Source organism: Amblyomma mixtum, chromosome 2, assembly GCF_055824585.1.
Source record: "Amblyomma mixtum isolate Tamu chromosome 2, ASM5582458v1, whole genome shotgun sequence".
NCBI classification, from domain to species: Eukaryota; Metazoa; Arthropoda; class Arachnida; order Ixodida; family Ixodidae; genus Amblyomma; species Amblyomma mixtum.
The window spans coordinates 105,155,022-105,172,657 of NC_143013.1; the positions used below are offsets into that span (position 1 = coordinate 105,155,022).

Genomic DNA, 17,636 nt, shown 5'->3' on the forward strand with positions numbered 1-17,636 from the left:
TTGGTGCTGTCACACTGGACCTTCAAAAATGGCCTGAGAAAATAAAACAAGCGGCTCAGGACTGAACTAATTCAAGGATTCTAGTTAAGTTAGATTTGTGCCATGTGCCATTAGAACACCCAAGTTGATGACACACAGGGGAATTGAATGCAAGTAACTTGGAAGACGGTGATACTAACAACACGTCATGGTGTAAATATCCTAGGTTGTGGGTGGGTGTATGAGGATTATTAGGTATTTGAACCAGTATACAGTGAATATACCTTTATCGGAAGGCCTTATAAGTTGGCAAAATGTAATGCTGACAATAAAAAACAATATTACTGCATTCTTAGTAACATTAGCAAACAGGACAATCCAGGGCATGCTAATTGTTGTTTTGAACAACTGAAATGCTGGTATTGATTGCAATATGGCACACACCATATGGCTGTCAGTGAAGGCATATGACAAAACACTGAAGGGACGGTAATAATGCAAGTAATGAAAAGCTGAGGCCCAAAGGAGTGCCTTGGCGGACGTCCGAGATTGCAGGAAAAGGCAAGATACATAAGAATTGGCAAGGGAAATTTGCCAAAGGCTGGCTGTTTAAGCTTGGATCCAGTTTAGAGCTATTGGATGCAAGTTAAAGCACGAGAAAACCAGCCTCACATAAATAGGGGAAATGCATGCTTTTTCAAAGCAAAGAACAAAAGCATCATAGGGGGATGTTGCAGTCACGGTGCATGTCGTGAAGAACAAGAAAAAGTTGGCTATTGCAGAAATGTCTTCTAAAAGCTTGCCGATTTGAATCAAACAACTTAATGGGCCAAAACAATCTAGCAGGGTCAAGAGTATGAAATGTGTTTGGTGATTTGCAGCACATGCCAATAACACAAATAGGGCCATAGGTGCTGGGTGATGAAGGATTATAAACAGAGGGGCCAGGCTATAATAAGGCAGGAAGCTATCTGTACAGCATGCACTAGATATGCCTATACAACCTACTTCCTCTCCCGTTGTTGCTTTCTGTAAATTTCACAGAACTTGATCATAGCGTACTGTGGGGTGCACCGGTGGCAAGTTGGCATGTCGAAACTGTGCTAAGGGACGACGACAGAGCAAGAATTGCTACCCTGTGCAGTGATGTTGTTACCATCGTCTTTGTTCCTAGCGTAGCTTTACCAGCTCCACAGGGCTTATTTTGCAGTCTGCAAGTAGTCATGTCTGTAGCAAGCAGTCACAGGCAAATGAAGGTGGTAGCAGACAGACATATGCAAGTGCATCGACGAGATCTTCTCAAAGCTTTGAGAATGGCTTGTTAAACAAAGTGCTGCGGCTGACCCAGGAAGCACCGCTGAACAACCACTTAACACCAATAAGGCCGATTTCGCAAGCAGCTCTGCAACAATAGCATTGCGAACACATCCAGTTTCGTACCACTGATCCCCGGATCGAAAAGGACCATGAGCAAAATCAACAACAGACACTGTCATTGCCTATGAGGTGCTTCAAGACCACTGTATTTTTCTGATTGCAGTGGAAACCAACATCCCACTTGAACTGAATACTGCCAAGCATTTGTCAATATTGACTTAACACTGCTATGCAAAAAGAGAAAAAAAGCAATGGCAAAGGTTTTCTCAATATTTTTTCTTTTTCATCAAGACTCGTTATGCTCAACTTGCTCTGTGGTCAGTTTTGATTGCATAAGCTGCTGCCACACTTTTTTTTTTCTGCGCTACATCAATTGAAATGCTCATGAAAAACAGACTTATGAGTTGGCACATATTAGAGATTTGTACACTGTCAATCAGTCGTGATTCAAAAGCGGCAATGATTCTTGTTTCCATGTTGTTACAACCTAAACCGAAATGGCTAGCGGAAGTGTTCAGTCACCCATTCATCACGCCGATATGTTTATTGCAGGCAAATGTGCGCACGGCCGGCAGGAAATAAAAAGAAATGACGCTCCCGAAGATACATTTGCACTGCACCGATGTTTTAACACAGGTTACACAGTTTCTCCGGCGAGTCGTAACCCGAGCACCCATCATCACAAAACGTACTGAATGGAGCACCAAAGCGCAGAGGAAGGCGACATCGCTGTTGTCGCCGCAAAACAGTCCTACGGCCGTGCAGCCAAGCTCGCGTCGCGTCACGTCGCACACACGGCAATTCTCAAGCAAAGTGCCAACACGAATCGCGAACAAAATGGTAACGAATGTGTAGCCAGCAACAACGTCATGTGCACGCTTCGGTCGCGATCACTGCAACCATCGCAACGAATGCGACTAGCTGCACAACGCCACGCTCATTTCAGCATTCGGAAAGCACGGCGTGCGTAGTGAGCTCTCGAAGGCGCACATTTCACTGCCTTGACGTAAAAGCACTCGCTTCGATCGCAATCACTTTCACTACGCGGACACTAGTCACTGTGCTACGCAGCTCATGCACGCACAAAAGTTCACCGTGAGCAGCTGTTGTTCGCCGCTGTGCGTGATGATCCTCGCAGGAATTAGGAACCCTTGCAGCAACCACAAACAGCTCCATATAAATTCGTGACACACCCAACGCGTAGGTCTTGCGTCGGTTTGAAGAGGCGCTCTGTCAACTACATCAGCGTCGATTTCAACTCGGGAAACTGTCGCTGCTCGCCGCTGCTGCACGCGGAGAAGTTCGCAGTCGCTCTGAACACTCGTAATATCAACATGTGGCCAATATAGTATGCCTCGCGGCATAGGTGCCACCACTACAGCCACGACCTATGCCTCGCTCCCCAGTTCAGTCGACGGACGGCCATCTTGCCCGGCAGGAGCGGATGCCTACGTCACGTAAAAAGCAGCCAATCGCTGCAATTCGGTCGCCGGGCGGTTCGCTCGTCCGCCCCAAAGTTGAAGTTCACCAACTTTCCTTCCGCCTGCCGAACGGGGCGAATGCCTATTGTCTGGTCGTTCGGTCCGCCAGTCCGCCTGCCTGGCGGATCCGCTTAAAAGCGATCGTACAACGGCCTTAAGTCGCTAAAAGAAAAAGGTCAGCGCAGTCGACAGGATTCGAACCTGTGCGGGGAGACCCCAATGGATTTCTAGTCCATCGCCTTAACCACTCGGCCACGACTGCTCAGTGCGGCTGCAGCGGCGAGGGGAGCGGCTGCCGGCTCGCGCCGAGTAAGTCGTTAAAAGAAAAAGATCAGCGCAGTCGACAGGATTCGAACCTGTGCGGGGAGACCCCAATGGATTTCTAGTCCATCGCCTTAACCACTCGGCCACGACTGCTCAGTGCGGCGGCAGCGGCGAGGGGAGCGGCTGCCGGCTCGCGCCGAGTAAGTCGTTAAAAGAAAAAGATCAGCGCAGTCGACAGGATTCGAACCTGTGCGGGGAGACCCCAATGGATTTCTAGTCCATCGCCTTAACCACTCGGCCACGACTGCTCAGTGCGGCGGCAGCGGCGAGGGGAGCAGCTGCCGGCTCGCGCCGAGTAAGTCGTTAAAAGAAAAAGATCAGCGCAGTCGACAGGATTCGAACCTGTGCGGGGAGACCCCAATGGATTTCTAGTCCATCGCCTTAACCACTCGGCCACGACTGCTCAGTGCGGCGGCAGCGGCGAGGGGAGCGGCTGCCGGCTCGCGCCGAGTGTCGTTAAAAGAAAAAGATCAGCGCAGTCGACAGGATTCGAACCTGTGCGGGGAGACCCCAATGGATTTCTAGTCCATCGCCTTAACCACTCGGCCACGACTGCTCTTTTTTTTTATTTATTGCCTGACTTCGGCAAGAACCACAGTACACAAATACACTTACAGAGCGCAATGAGCAATAATTAACAACACTATCCACCCGGGGGTGCGTGGCTTCATCATATTAAAACTCCTTAAGCGTCACCAAAGGCTCGACTCTTTCGATCCACTCGGGAGCTTCAGGAGCAAGTTTCTGAACTTCAATATACTTATGCATGCACTCCCGAAAATAGATCCGTGCTGGCCGTGCATCAGGATCGCAATGATATCCTGCCATTCTGGAGCGCCAAATACAATGGAGGCCCATTAGCATAATGAGGTCGAATGGTGTCCCATCCTCACTCTCTACAGGCAAGCTCAGTGCGGCGGCAGCGGCGAGGGGAGCGGCTGCCGGCTAGCGCCGAGTGTCGTTAAAAGAAAAAGATCAGCGCAGTCGACAGGATTCGAACCTGTGCGGGGAGACCCCAATGGATTTCTAGTCCATCGCCTTAACCACTCGGCCACGACTGCTCAGTGCGGCGGCAGCGGTGAGGGGAGCGGCTGCCGGCTTGTGCAGCTATTTTTGAACTGCTGCTGGTGGGGAGGAAACGTTCGCACAGAGCCGGTTGCGCCAACATGAAAGAGCAAGGAGCTGTCGTCTCACCAGCAACCGGCTGTCGTGCCGTCGGCATTCGAAATGCGCATGCCTTTCTTTATTTACTTTCAGAGCAAAAGCTCTACTACGGCAGTCCTTTCGCTGCGTATTGCAGCAACGGCGCCCCAAGCAACCGGGTCTGCGTCAAGAAACAGGTTGTCGCTATGCCGAGCTCCGCACTTTGCCGCGGCGTAGCTCCCATGTATCGCTAGACTATGATAGTATATAGGCGTGCACTAATTAGTGTGGTTAACCACGATGACGACATGTAGTATAGTAATAAGCATAATCAGTAGCTAACATAAAAATGTACAAATGTAATATATAATTGGAAAGAGGAAGCTTAACCTAATCAAGTGACACTAATTGGAGATTAATTACCGCAATAATCAGTTGATATGTATGTTGCTGTAGCAACGGATAACTACAAGTGCTATAAACACGTGACCTGACCTTCAGGTTATCTTTGAAGAAAGAATTTAGCGAAATTTAAGAACAACAGTGGGTGAACAGATATATAACGCAGAGTAAGTCACGTGACTTAGTACGACGTCCATCAGCGCATTGGAAAGACGCCTACCGAGGCTCTTGCACGTACGGCGGCGATAAAGACGGGAATGAAGACGCGCTCCCAAGACAGGGTGGTCCCAAGACAGATTGTTTAAAAGGTGAATCAAAGTTAGTTACGCAAAACTAAATCTTCTTTCGCAGCTAATTTGCCTTGAAACTCGGCGCCCTGCGAACATTTACATTCTCACAACGGGCGTTGCACACTCCAATGGAATCAGTTTACCCGGATGCTTTAAATTTCATTACTTTGCAAACAAACAGGATTACTTATTACGAGCTGCATTTACATATTCTCCAAGGACAGCCATTCAAACAGCTTCTCGTTCACCGCGAAGCCAAGTGCGAGAAGTTTACGAGGATGAAACGTTAAAGTTGTGCATTATAACTCCGCTCAAAGCAAACATTGTTCTGGAATGCAAACATTTCGCATTCCTTCCCAGTCAAAAAAAAACCATTGGAACCAATTAGATTTCCAATGGGTTCCAATTGGACGAGTTCAGTTTCCAATTGGTTCCAATTGGAATGGTGTTCCAATTGGATGGTCCAAATGAACTATCCAATTGGACCGTTTGGGTTTCAAATTGGTGAGCCCAATTGATCTTACCCATTGCATCCAATTGGTCCGCCGAACTGCACCCAATTTATCCAATGAATGTTTGCATGTTTGACGAAAAAGGTAGAACTAATATGGTACTTACAATAAGAGCTATCAGCAGCTTAGCCTAATAAATTGTACTCATCACCTACACCACCACTGGAGCTGAAATTAAATTAAATAACTGCGCTCAGTGGGCAAGCACCACCGGCCCCAGCATGAGAGCCTAATAAATGGGGTATATAAGTTGGAGCAGAAGTGTGTTCTCTGGGTGTACATGTTGAGCTAATGTATGCTACTAGTGCCTGAATGTGCAGTGTTGCTTGTGTGTGATGTATGTGTGTCTGTTGGCTTTGATTTCCATAAAAGCATGTTAATTTCAATTCTGTAGAAAAATGTTGATTGGCACTACCCAGTCAAAAAACCATTGGGACCAATTGGTTTTCAGACACCATTGGAACCAATTGGCTCAAAAGCCAACTGAAACCAATTGGTCTTTCCAATTGGTTTCTAGCCAATTGGTTCCAATGGTGCCCAAAAATCAACTGGTTCCAATTGGAAATCTCAATGGTTTTTTTTGACTGGGTTGCCTCACATTCTTTGGAGTTCGGTTTTACAGCACCTGCGGTTCCCACTATTTGTTTTTCTCCGCCCACTTCTCGAGCAAAGAAATAGCCGCTGCCCTTTTCTAGAGTGAGCAGAACACCAGGGAACACAACAGACTTTCATACTTTGCTCTCCGACTGCTGCATCACGCTCACAACACGAGCTCACTTCAAGCAAAGAAGCGTGGCCCAATGGGCGAACTTGGGTATACTTTCGCCTCAGTTTTGCATGTTTCAAGCGTTCCCCGCTGCCTTTCTTCTCCCGACTGGAGACGCATCATTGTGCAGCAGCCTCAGTACACATCCGACCTTCTGCACCACGCTGTCAGAAGTCGCATGTTTTGTCCAGACCACTAGCACGGGCGCCGATGACGTTGGCCGAGAAGGCTGCAATCGTCCTGCAGTTGACAGCGCTAAGGGGAGGCGAGGATGCCAGGCCACATCCAAATTTGCCGAGCGTTTCCTACAGAACCTGACGACAAAGACGATTCCAGTAAGGCACCCATATCATTTAGGCCCACTGTATGTCAGCTCTCGTCAAGCATTTTGTTCAGTTTATTTATCTTCATGTCACGAAGGCATTATAACTCCCCTCCCCCCCCCCCCCCCCCCCCCCCTTTTCTCTACGTCTTTGCGCCAACTCACTACGAATATCCTGGTGGTGTACCTACATTCTGTGCGTTACTAAGGAAAGAAGTCGCGACTGCGTGTCAACGAAAGGAGGTTTTTTTTCTCCACTATAAAGTAAAAAGGCTCGTTTCGTTGGTGTCATGCAGCCACATCAGTAAAATTCGTCACGCGTGTTCCTTGGCCGGCATTTCCTATAGTTTACGTCTTTCCCCCCCCCCCCCCCCTCTTGATGACAGTTGCGGGGATAAGAGCTTGTCTGTCCTGTTGACTCGTCCGTGTTTTTATGCGCGCTTTACGTCAAACACGGTTTTCAAACTAGCCCAAACCGATACCTTTTATGAGAGAATTAATGCCTTGCACGACTACTGCCGAGTGAGGCGACGCGCCAGCGTATTTTGGAAAGTGGAGCAGACAAAATAACCTGCTCAGCAGCTCACCTATGTATAAATTATGCATGTCTACAACAGTACATAGAACAAGCAGTACAGAAACATGTCCGGCCGGCCTTGACAAACATAAATCTGGACACGTGCCGTGCCGTCCAAGACCTTGAGCCAAGGATGACGCAACGCATGAACAACTTGTCACAGGACATGCATATTCTTAAAAAAACGCAAAGAAGGTCGTCATACATACTCAGAGCCTCCAAAAATGCGTCATCGCAAAGACTCCTTCGGCAGCGAAGCTAGCTTCGCGAGCACTGCGACTCAGCAATAACGAGGCAGGACTTCTTCGCACAAAGTCAACAGAGCACCTAGAGACTTGGCAATGGAACTGCAGTGGATACCAGCGTTAGCAGGGCCTCCTCAAGCAGTACATTGCCAATGCACCAGTCAAACCAGACGTGATCTGCCTGCAGGAGATAGGAGCCACCACGATTCCTTCCCTACCGGGCTACTACACTATACGCCAACCCCTCAAGCCTACGGTAGCCATTATCATAGCCAAAGACATAACAGCCATTGAACCATAACAGCCATTTTTTCGAATAAAATTCAGTTGATAGTTAGCGCGTTGCTGTGCGTCTTTTCTTGTCCGTCGTCTGTGCGCCCTGCCTCCTACCAAGGAGCCATTGAACAAACTCTCCCGGACCCATGCAGACGTTGATCACCTAGCCGCCGAAATATCCCCAAACCGGCGAGGACGGAAGGGTACCTTCATCACAAACATATACAAGCAGCCCAAACCAATCAGGCTGTCTTTGCGAACATCGTCACAGAAGCTCAGAAGTTGGCGCAGTCAAAACAGTTCATCATAGTGGGCGGCTTGAATTCACCCCATGTGGAATGGGGATAGAGATCAAACACGCGAAGAGATGACTCCATATGCAGCGTAATTACTACGTTGAACCTGGAGCACTCACCTATGGGGCACAAACGGCTAACGAAGAGGGTTCAGCTTAAGGACAACGCAGCGAGCTATGGAAAGAAAAATGACAGGTGTAACGTTAAGAGATCGGAAGCGGGAGGAGTGGGTGAGGCAACAAACGCGGGTTAATGACATCCTAATCGAAATCAAGAAGAAGAAATGGGTTTGGGTAGGGCATGTAATGCGAAGCCTAGATAATCGCTGGTCCATAAAGGACTACAGACACCAAATTTTTCCTTGCGCGTTTTCTTCTTTAAAACGATTCGTTAGACATTGGTATACATTATGCACCCCGTGATATTCGTCTGCGACCGCTGAATAATTTATAACTGAATTTCTTCTTCACGCTGCTTCAGTTTATGTTTCAACTGCCGATGATGAGGATGATACCAACTTTATATTCCACCAGATAAGGAGGCCTACTCCCCGTTCCCGGCACGCAGGCCTGGGTGACGGGGGCCGTGTCTTCCGCGATGAGAAGCAGACAAAGGGCTCTTGACTCCTCGCGGCTTCTTCTGCCACGCGGATGGCTTGTTGCTGTGGAGCAGAGGTCTCGCTCCGCAGCAAGGCTTCCCAGGTTTCTATAGAATTGATATTTACTTTAGTCCCTGCCCTGGGAAGCTAGTGCATTCTCAGATTATGTGCTCGAGGGTCTCTCTCGCCCAACAGTGCTTGCACTTATCGTTTTGTTTTTCATCTCTCTGAACATGATATGCCCAGACCGGGTTTACGAAGTGCCCAGCTTGGAGGCGCCGTCATGCGATTGCCTCCCTATTGTTTAGACTTTGATCCGGCGGAGGCACCAGTCTCCTCTGTAACCTATAATTTTTGACAATCACCCTCGCCGGAAGCGGCAAGGATTCTGGCCAGTAGACGGCTAAACAGAAAAATTAGCCTAATTTGGACTCCCGCATACGCGTCCATTCCTGGCATGCAACGACGCCCCAGTAAAAAGAAACCATTGGAACCAATTGGATTTCCAATGGGTTCCAATTGGTTCCAATTGGACGAGTTCAGTTTCCAATTGGTTTAAATTGGAATAGCGTTCCAATTGGATGGTCCAAATGGGCTATCCAATTGGACAATTTGGGTTTCCAATTGGTTTCAATTGGAATGGTGTTCCAATTGGATGGTCCAAATGGACTATCCAATTGGACCATTTGGGTTTCCAATTGGTGAGCCCAATTGGTCTTACCTATTGCATCCAATTGGTCCGCCGAATTGCACCCAATTTATCCAATGAATGTTTGCATATTTGACGAAAAAGGTAGAATATGGTACTTACAATAAGAGCTATCAGCAGCTTAGCCTAATAAATTGCACTCATCACCTACACCACCACTGGAGCTGAAATTAAATTAAATATCTGCGCTCAGTGGGCAAGCGCCACCGGCCCCAGCATGATAGCCTCATGAACTGGGTATATAAGTTGGAGCAGAAGTGTGTTCTCTGGATGTACATATTGACCTAATGTATGCTACTAGTGCCTGAATGTGCAGTGTTGCTTGTGTGTGATGCATGTGTGTCTGTTGGCTTTGATTTCCATAAAAGCATGTTAATTTCAATTCCGTCGAAAAATGTTGATTGGCACTAGGCAGAGTGTCTCCCCGCAGTCCTCATAAATCAGTTTTCCTTTTTCACGTTACAATGTCTTAAGTTGTAGAAATATTCATCCAAGATCCTAGAGCATATTATTCAAATGTTTAGCTACCTTTCTCAATGAACGTAGTGAATATTTTCTGGGTCAAATAACTGCCTGGCCTAATGGGTCAATTGGCTAGTCCAGTTCGATCCAATTGGTCGGGGGCTAAAAACACAACTGGAACCAATTGGTTCCAATTGGGAAATCCAATTGGAAGCAATGGGAATGTCCATTTAGTTCCAACTGGAATGTCCAATTGGTTCCAATGGTTTTTTTTACTGGGGCGGCCCACGATTTAGCCCAAGCGCTCTATTTCCGGGAGCCGCCTGACTGCCGGAACATGGACCGGCGTCTGCAAAATTCAACTGCCGAAAGATGGCTTGACGTGTAGTTGATGTTTAGGTCACGTGATGAAAAATCAGCTGTATAAATGCTGACAGGTCGTTTTTTGTCATTCCAGGTCTTGAAAGAGGCTGGCTTAAGTGCTGAAGTGAATATACGTTTCCTCCATGGTTTTTCTCATAGAGTTTCTTACTATTACCTAGAGGGAAAGCTGGCAGCCCGTCTATGGGAGTTTGCATGGCGACCCCTCGAGACCACTTCAGCCACCATGGGCGCTCAAAGCATCATGGGGCTGTGAGCTAATTGTTGCGGAACTTCAACTTTTGGCCAAAAAAATAATCAAGAAATAAAGCTGTTTGATAACTACGAATGTCCTAATATTCAATATCTTGTCTAATGATTGCAACAAACGAGCAGAAAAGCATTTAAGTGCAAAGTTTGCCCAAAATGAGAGATGACTCGCTCTCCTATTGGCCAAGTAGTGAACACTATAAAAACTAATATTTCGTAATTAACAGGCGCACTTTTAAAAGTAAATATGTTTTCAAAAAAGATGTTGTTACTTAAATACTATAAGGAGTTTTTTAATGGCATTTCGGAAAAGTGAAACCTTTTATTGGCGTCGTGTGTCGTCGCGTTTTCACTACTATGGCTTTTGCACACTGCGTTCGCGCCATGGAGGAAGGAATGGTTCGCGCGAAAGTCGTCTGCACACACACGGACAGCGTTTTTGGAATGAGACATCTCAGTAATGACACTCCGTGTTCCTGAAAAACTACGACTGTTCCGCAACAAGTAGCTCACCGCCCCATGATGCTTTGAGCGTCCATGGTGGCTGAAGTGCAGCGCCGCCAGCTTTCCCTCTAGGTAATAGTAAGAACATGGAGGAAGAAAAACTAGGAGGGAGCATGACGTCACAATCTTGAAGCCTAGTCATAAAAAATATAATGGAAAGCATCATGGGAAATAGGCCCTCACGTGACAAGGCAGTGGTAGCTCTTAGCCGGATTTCGGTTTCGGTTTCGCTCTCTCGCTGTACGAGCAACTGCGCGACCATATGCTGGCGTTCACTGACGGCTCCGTGGTGAGCGCAACTCGCTCGCCGCAGCAGCCACCATCACCGAGCGACGCGTGTTGTTGTTGTTGTGACTGAGAGAAGGATGAAAAGGAAATTGCACGGGCCTGCTACTGGCTCTAGCCAAGCCACCACCGCTGCCACGTGCAGATAGAGGAGAGTTAAAAGATCAGAGAGAGAGGAAAGGAAAGACGCGCGTCGCAGCAACAACTGCGTCCGCCGGAGCGGACGCTGCTCAAAAAACAGATAGGCGGCCGAAGCCGCGCTCGCCGAAGCAAGAACAGATACTCCTCCGAGCGACGCGTGCGCTGACTGCGGCGCAGTGGTGACATCGGAGCACATGCTCCTTCGCTGTGCCGCTTCTGCAGTGCCGCGTCGCGAGATTCTCGCGGCCTGCAGGGCGCTGGGAATCATCCCGGACAGTCTCGAAGCGCTCCTGTGGCCGCGTGGCACTGCGCGCACCCGTGATATTCTAGCCTCTATACCCGTGACAGAACAGTGGTGAGCCTCTGTGCGTTCATCGGGCAGGCGGTCTTGACTTTCCGCTCGCTCTTCGCCAGGTAGTGCACGCGTGACACGAACGCTCCGGTGCTACCTCGGACGGTATACGCGGCCGGGCGCCCCACCCCGGCCGCTAGTGCAGTGTGCCGCGTGCGCGATTAGTCGGAGACAGGACGCTACGAGCGCGCGGCTATGTATACATACAGTTTACTTCTTTTTGTAAGTGATTGTGCGCAGTGGCCGGGAGACCCCGCGCAGGGGCAGACGTAAAGCCGCCAGCACTCTCTCTCGACAGCGAGAGAGAGATAAATACTTCACTGCTGCATTTCACGTCGGAACCGCCTATGTGCGCGAGCGTATTCGCACGACTTGTGCCTCGAGAATAGCGGAGAACGGCGGGCCCATGAGCGGGCCGAAGTCCGCCTGCCCGAGAAATAGAATCTTGCGCAGCGCGCCGGAGCGCTCGTTCAACACGTCCGTCCACCGTGAGCGCTCTGGAAGCCGCTGCGCCCTTTTTAGAGGCTCGTTTCTTCGCCTACTCTCGAGTTCTCCGCTTATAGCATGCGCTGAAATAAACGCTCCGTATGTGTGTATAACGACGAAAGGAATTCCTCTCCATTCTCTTTATGAACCACGGTTGAACAGTGACGAGGTCGCGGCCGCACCCTTTGATGGAAAGTTTACCTGCAGTTTTCTACAGTGCACTCAAGAACTCAAGAGTGTAATCAACAGAAGTGTTGAGACGCGGACGCGAGCTCGGTACGCATTCCGCCAAAGCAACACAGGCGCTGCGCTTCTGCGCTACTTCGGAGCACGGACGTTCACTAAAAAGCACCGCTGGCTGGTAGTCTGGTAACTGTGGAGGAGGGCCTATTTCCCATGAGTCAGTGCGCAAAAGGGCCCTCGGCAGCGGCGTCAGAGGAGGATGGCTTGCAGAGGCTGAGCGCACTCTCTCCTAGTTTTTTTTACCTCCATGAGTAAGAAACTCTATGGTTTTTCTAGTGCATCACGTGACGTAAATACCAAATATCATAGAGCTATTATACCAACTACACGTCACATCCATCGTTCGTTTAAAGCTTTTCTAAACGTTAGGTTGATGAAACCGAACCAGCACGAGAGAAGAAATTCAATTATAAATTATTTAGCACTTGTAGGCGAATACCGCGCGGTAATCCACGTATCTAATGTCTAACACATCATTTTAAAGAACAAAACACGCAATATTTCAAAAGATATATTTCACTTATTTCAACACGCAAATATTTCAAAAGGGTCCCCAATTTTTTGAAAGTACGTCCACCCTAGGAAGTAGATTAGGGTAGATTAGCGGAGAATACTGAGTAGATTGAGCTGATTATAGTGGGTGGAATAAAGTGGATTTGGGGGGATTAGTGGGTGGATTAAGGTGCAAGAGTGGGTTAGGTTAGCATAATCCCATGTGACGACCCAATGGAAGGTACTCGAACATTATGATGCTCAGATGTTGAAATTTGGCATGCAAAGCGCTGTTTGTCATTGTAATTACTTCAAATATTTAAGCTAAGCTGCTTCCGAAGCCTGAATGACAGCAAGTGCACAAAGAGCTATTATATTGCAGTTTCTGTATGCGTCACAACCACATTTTGACTGCCGAAACCGAACCGAAACTGATAAAAAACTTAGGTACTTAGTCAGGTAAACATTACGTTATAATTCATGTAAAATAACGTTTTATGCACAAATTTCAAGCAAGAATACATTACAAAATTTTTGTTGTCTTAAACTATAAACTTCTTTCCTGTCAACTTCAAATGTGTAAACAAAGGAGGCGCAGCTGTCAATAGTGCTTCGCGTGGCTTTTTCCCGCATGTGTTCCCGCGTGTACAAAGCTGAGAGCACTGTATCGCGTGTGTTCCGTCCTGCAGCCCTCCTTGTTGTGGGTGCTTGTGCGTGCTTGTGGGTTGTCGAGCTGCTGAGTTTCCTTTCGCTTCATTTGCTGCGCTGACATTCATGCTGAGCCTCTACGCAACTGATAAAAGGCCCGGGAACGTTGAAGCTCACCGGAGCAGGTAATGTAAGTACAGGGTACTTCCAGTTGCAACGATATGTTGGCTCTGGGCCCCGTTTTGGAAAACGCTTTATTACAGCGCGAGTGGCATGTCATCTGATGGTGTAGTGTGATTACGAAAGACAAAGTGAGGCTAGTGGCTGTGAGGCTTCGTTGGTAAGTGCTTGCCGAGCTGATTACAGTGAATTCATTTTTACTATCACTAGCTTCTTTGTTCTGCGGCCTCGGACCAATGCTTTTTTGCCGTTATATAGAAGTGGCAGCACTCGCTCCACCTCGTCGCGGATATGTATGTATTTTTTTGAAAGAAAAAAAAAAAAACTTGCCAAGCTGCGGTCGATTATATATGTATTGCGTATCGACGAGCAACGTCGTTTCCCAAGAAGTCTTTTTTTTTTTTTTCGTGCAAGCATTTAACTTCACCAAAGTGGCCCCGCGTAGCGTTTTGGTCTCGACAGTCGCCTTTTTGAGCTTATTCCTGTAGTCAGAAATAAAGCTGTGCCACAATTCGCATCGGACTAATGGGGCAGACCTGAAGGGCGCCAAATTCCTTTCGACCACGTGGGGTGGCTTCGTGTGAGTTTTGTAGTGCGCTAAATAAACGACCCCATGGCAATTATTCTGGGGTTCACTCGTACGTTGCGTAATGTGACAGCACTGCTCTTTTGAGTTTAGGCACCACGGAAACGCAGCTGCCAGTGCAGGTAGTAAAAGGTGTGGTCTCTGCAGATAAGCAGAACTTAACAGTCACTCAACGACGGCAAGCTTTTGACTGTTAAAACACTGTAGCCTTAGCTCCTGGAGTGTGGCGGCAATTTCATTTGAAGAGCTTTTATTCGCTTATAGTGCACATTTTTTAAGCGATGTTCATTGCCACAGAACACTAAAGAGAATGAATGGGTATATGAATAAAACACATAAAGTGGACGGTTATGTATGTGGAAAAGTTAGCTTATCTATAATGAAGTCTAGGAGAGACAAATTGTTTTCAGCAGAAGCAGAAAGGGTAAAGATTGCGCTGCATGAGACATTGAGCACCCACTAATGCACATTGTTTTGTTGCCATTAGTTTTTCATGGAATTCAGGATGCATCAACCCACCTCTTGAAGGTGAACTTAGGAATTATGCTGATAAGTTTTTTTGTGTGTGTTTTTGCCTCTTTAGAGACATTCGAGATAAAGATACTAACGGTTTTCACTAACATGACAAGTGGTCTAATTGATTTGACATGCCTGTAGTGCGCCACAGCAGGGACATTTTCAGGTGCTTTCAACTGCTTTACTTTCCTATTAAATTTAAATATTAAATGTGCCGGTACATGCTGTCTATGAACAGCGCATTGGCAACTGAACACGAAATGTTGTATAAGTATTATGTCATCTCGTCGCTTACGGTACTGCCCTACAAAATTTATGTTAAAATGGAGAAATCACACATTAAAAAGAAACTTTTTCAGATGAAAAACACAAGACAAACAATGAACAAATTGACGTTCTCGTCCATCACGTCACCGGTGCTGTGTGCTGCTGGAAAGGTTTTGTCAAACAACCGCAGCTATCATTCTGGAGAACCTTCTATTTCGTGGTCCTCGACGATTCTATTGGTACAGCAATATTCTCATGGCTGCATTTAGTCCCTAATACTTGTATGCCTACGGTGCCAGCGACAGCAAATAATAATGTCATGAATATGACAAGTGTACAAAAAAAAAACTCCATCATGTCATGTGCATTTCTTGGGAGTCTCCCTCCAGCTTTGAGAGCTTCTCCTCAAAACTCTGCACCGCCGCCTTTGCCGAGTGCACTGATTTGCAGAGGGGAAGGCACCTTTCACCGTATTTATTTATGAAACTCTGGATATTTTTCTCTGGGTCAACATTAGTGATCGCCTGAAATTCCTGGTGAAGCTGAAAGTAAACAATCACAGAAAATTTACTAGTGCAGTGTCCAATGGGAGGTATTCAAAACAAAGTTCCATTCCGGCTTCTTAGCTGATGAAAAAATCGTGACAAATAATGCAAGAAGCAGCATCATCTTGCTGAGGCTGCTGCATGGTTTTCAAAGTCTTTTGTTTAGAATTCATTTTTGTCAGTATTTTGAATACCTAAAATTGCAATGACCAAAATGTGCATATAGTAGGCAATTTTAGATATACTTACCATTTCTTCAATCGCTAGGGCTGAGTACATGGCAGTGATTTCTGTGGTATTGGGAGCACTCTTGCTGAACCATTTTCTTCTAGCGGCCTGAGTTTTATGCATCGAATCACCAAGTTTTCTTAAAGGGAAACTGCATAGGTTTTAGAAATCAATGAGCTTAAGAGGGTCGAATGTGTGTAACTTGGAGGTAAAGCATGCGAAGTATTTTTGGGCTATCGCTTGAAATAGTGAAGTAATTGCCGATTAAAATCCGGGCGCCCTTCAAGCTTCTCCGCAGCGCACAACGCCAAGTGGGGGGCGCATGATGACGTCATCGAAGGTATCGGTACATTTCCAACGCACAAACGGCTGCTTTCAAGGAAAAAAACCAACGCCACCGAAGGCGAACCCTGCCGAGAGTTGTTTGGCAGCGTCTAACGCGTCAGGGCAGGGTGTGGCTGACGAACGCGGTAATTTGAAATAATACCTTCTTTGACGTCACGCTGAGTTTTCCTGCACTCCTCAGGTGCACTGAGGAGAAGCGCAATTTTAAATCGTCGATTACGTCACTATTTTAAATGCTAGTGCAAAAACACTTGGCATGCTTTACCTACAGCCTACATAGATTTTAATCCTTGAATATCGCAAAATTCTCAAAAAAGTGATGCAGCTGCCCTTTAAGTCCAGGATCTGCTTTTTCATTTCAGCCTTCATAAAGGCTATGTGCACAGCCACAGCTGCTTCGTCATCATGACTGGGAGGGGAGTCATCAGGTGCTTGTAAAATAAGCCCATCATGGATGCCCTTTTAAACATTGCAGAGCATTCACTAAAAAAAAAAGAGGGTGTCCACATCTGCCAATGGAATGCGTTCTATCCTGAAGATTAACCAAACTTTGCTCGAGATACTGGACAAAGATACAAATCGATAAGCATAGATTCTTTTCATGCTGAACTTGCACTAGTGAAAGCCTGGAAATATACAAGTGAAAAGCATGCCTACAATATGGCTTTATACTCAATAGGCAACATAGTCTTTTCGTGCGAGGGCTTTCCTCCGCGTTTTTCTTGCGGCCGATTGTCTGTCGCGTGTTGCCCATTTCGTACTAGAACGCAACTTTCCGTGAACCCTGGAAAAGTTATTGCATAATGTTCACATTTTGAATGGTATTCCACTGCATTCTGGCACCTGTATAATCTTTAATATTTATTGTCACTGAGTTGCTGAAGTTCTTGTACTTACATAACCTGTGCTGTTAGTATCTCTATGGACAGGATACTCCTGAACTAGAGCTCTTGCGGCTGACTCATAGAGCTTTCCTGGGTACCTGAGAAAAAATAAATAATAAAAGTATCGCACTGAAGTTGAAAATTATTTACTGTAACTCACAGTGATATTGTGCACAGATGCCTCGTTATCCATGTGACTATGCGTGATTTTACACCGCTTGGAAGCTCCCCGCATTGAGCGTTGCTGATGTCGACTTGTTATCAAACAGCATGGGAGGCAACTCATAGCTCGTTGCCATGCCAGCAAACAAAGGATCTTAAAGTTGCCTGCCTGCAGTCATTTCAATGATGTTTGCTTCCTCGTTTCTGAAATCAAAAAGAAAACATGACATTACATGTGCTACATTAGTGCTAAAAACACGTGCTTTACATCTAAACTTAAGTTACATTACTCTCGTCGTGTCCAGTGTGAGTTCCTTTCTGTTGGGCTTAAGTCTGACTCGGTCGCCATCGCAAAAGATATCCTCATCCAGAGTATCCACAAA

General features: G+C 46.8%; 6 non-coding genes across 6 annotated transcripts; all 6 read right to left on the minus strand.

The window, feature by feature from the left end:
* Positions 1–3,017: 3,017 nt before the first annotated feature.
* TRNAS-AGA (transfer RNA serine (anticodon AGA)) lies at positions 3,018–3,099 on the minus strand. The gene has a single exon. It is a non-coding gene; the product is annotated as a tRNA-Ser (tRNA).
* Positions 3,100–3,172: 73 nt separating this feature from the next.
* TRNAS-AGA (transfer RNA serine (anticodon AGA)) lies at positions 3,173–3,254 on the minus strand. Its single transcript has one exon. It is a non-coding gene; the product is annotated as a tRNA-Ser (tRNA).
* Positions 3,255–3,327: 73 nt separating this feature from the next.
* TRNAS-AGA (transfer RNA serine (anticodon AGA)) lies at positions 3,328–3,409 on the minus strand. Its single transcript has one exon. It is a non-coding gene; the product is annotated as a tRNA-Ser (tRNA).
* A 73-nt stretch (positions 3,410–3,482) lies between these two features.
* On the minus strand, positions 3,483–3,564 carry TRNAS-AGA (transfer RNA serine (anticodon AGA)). Its single transcript has one exon. It is a non-coding gene; the product is annotated as a tRNA-Ser (tRNA).
* A 71-nt stretch (positions 3,565–3,635) lies between these two features.
* Positions 3,636–3,717, minus strand: TRNAS-AGA (transfer RNA serine (anticodon AGA)). Its single transcript has one exon. It is a non-coding gene; the product is annotated as a tRNA-Ser (tRNA).
* A 423-nt stretch (positions 3,718–4,140) lies between these two features.
* TRNAS-AGA (transfer RNA serine (anticodon AGA)) lies at positions 4,141–4,222 on the minus strand. Its single transcript has one exon. It is a non-coding gene; the product is annotated as a tRNA-Ser (tRNA).
* Positions 4,223–17,636: the final 13,414 nt, after the last annotated feature.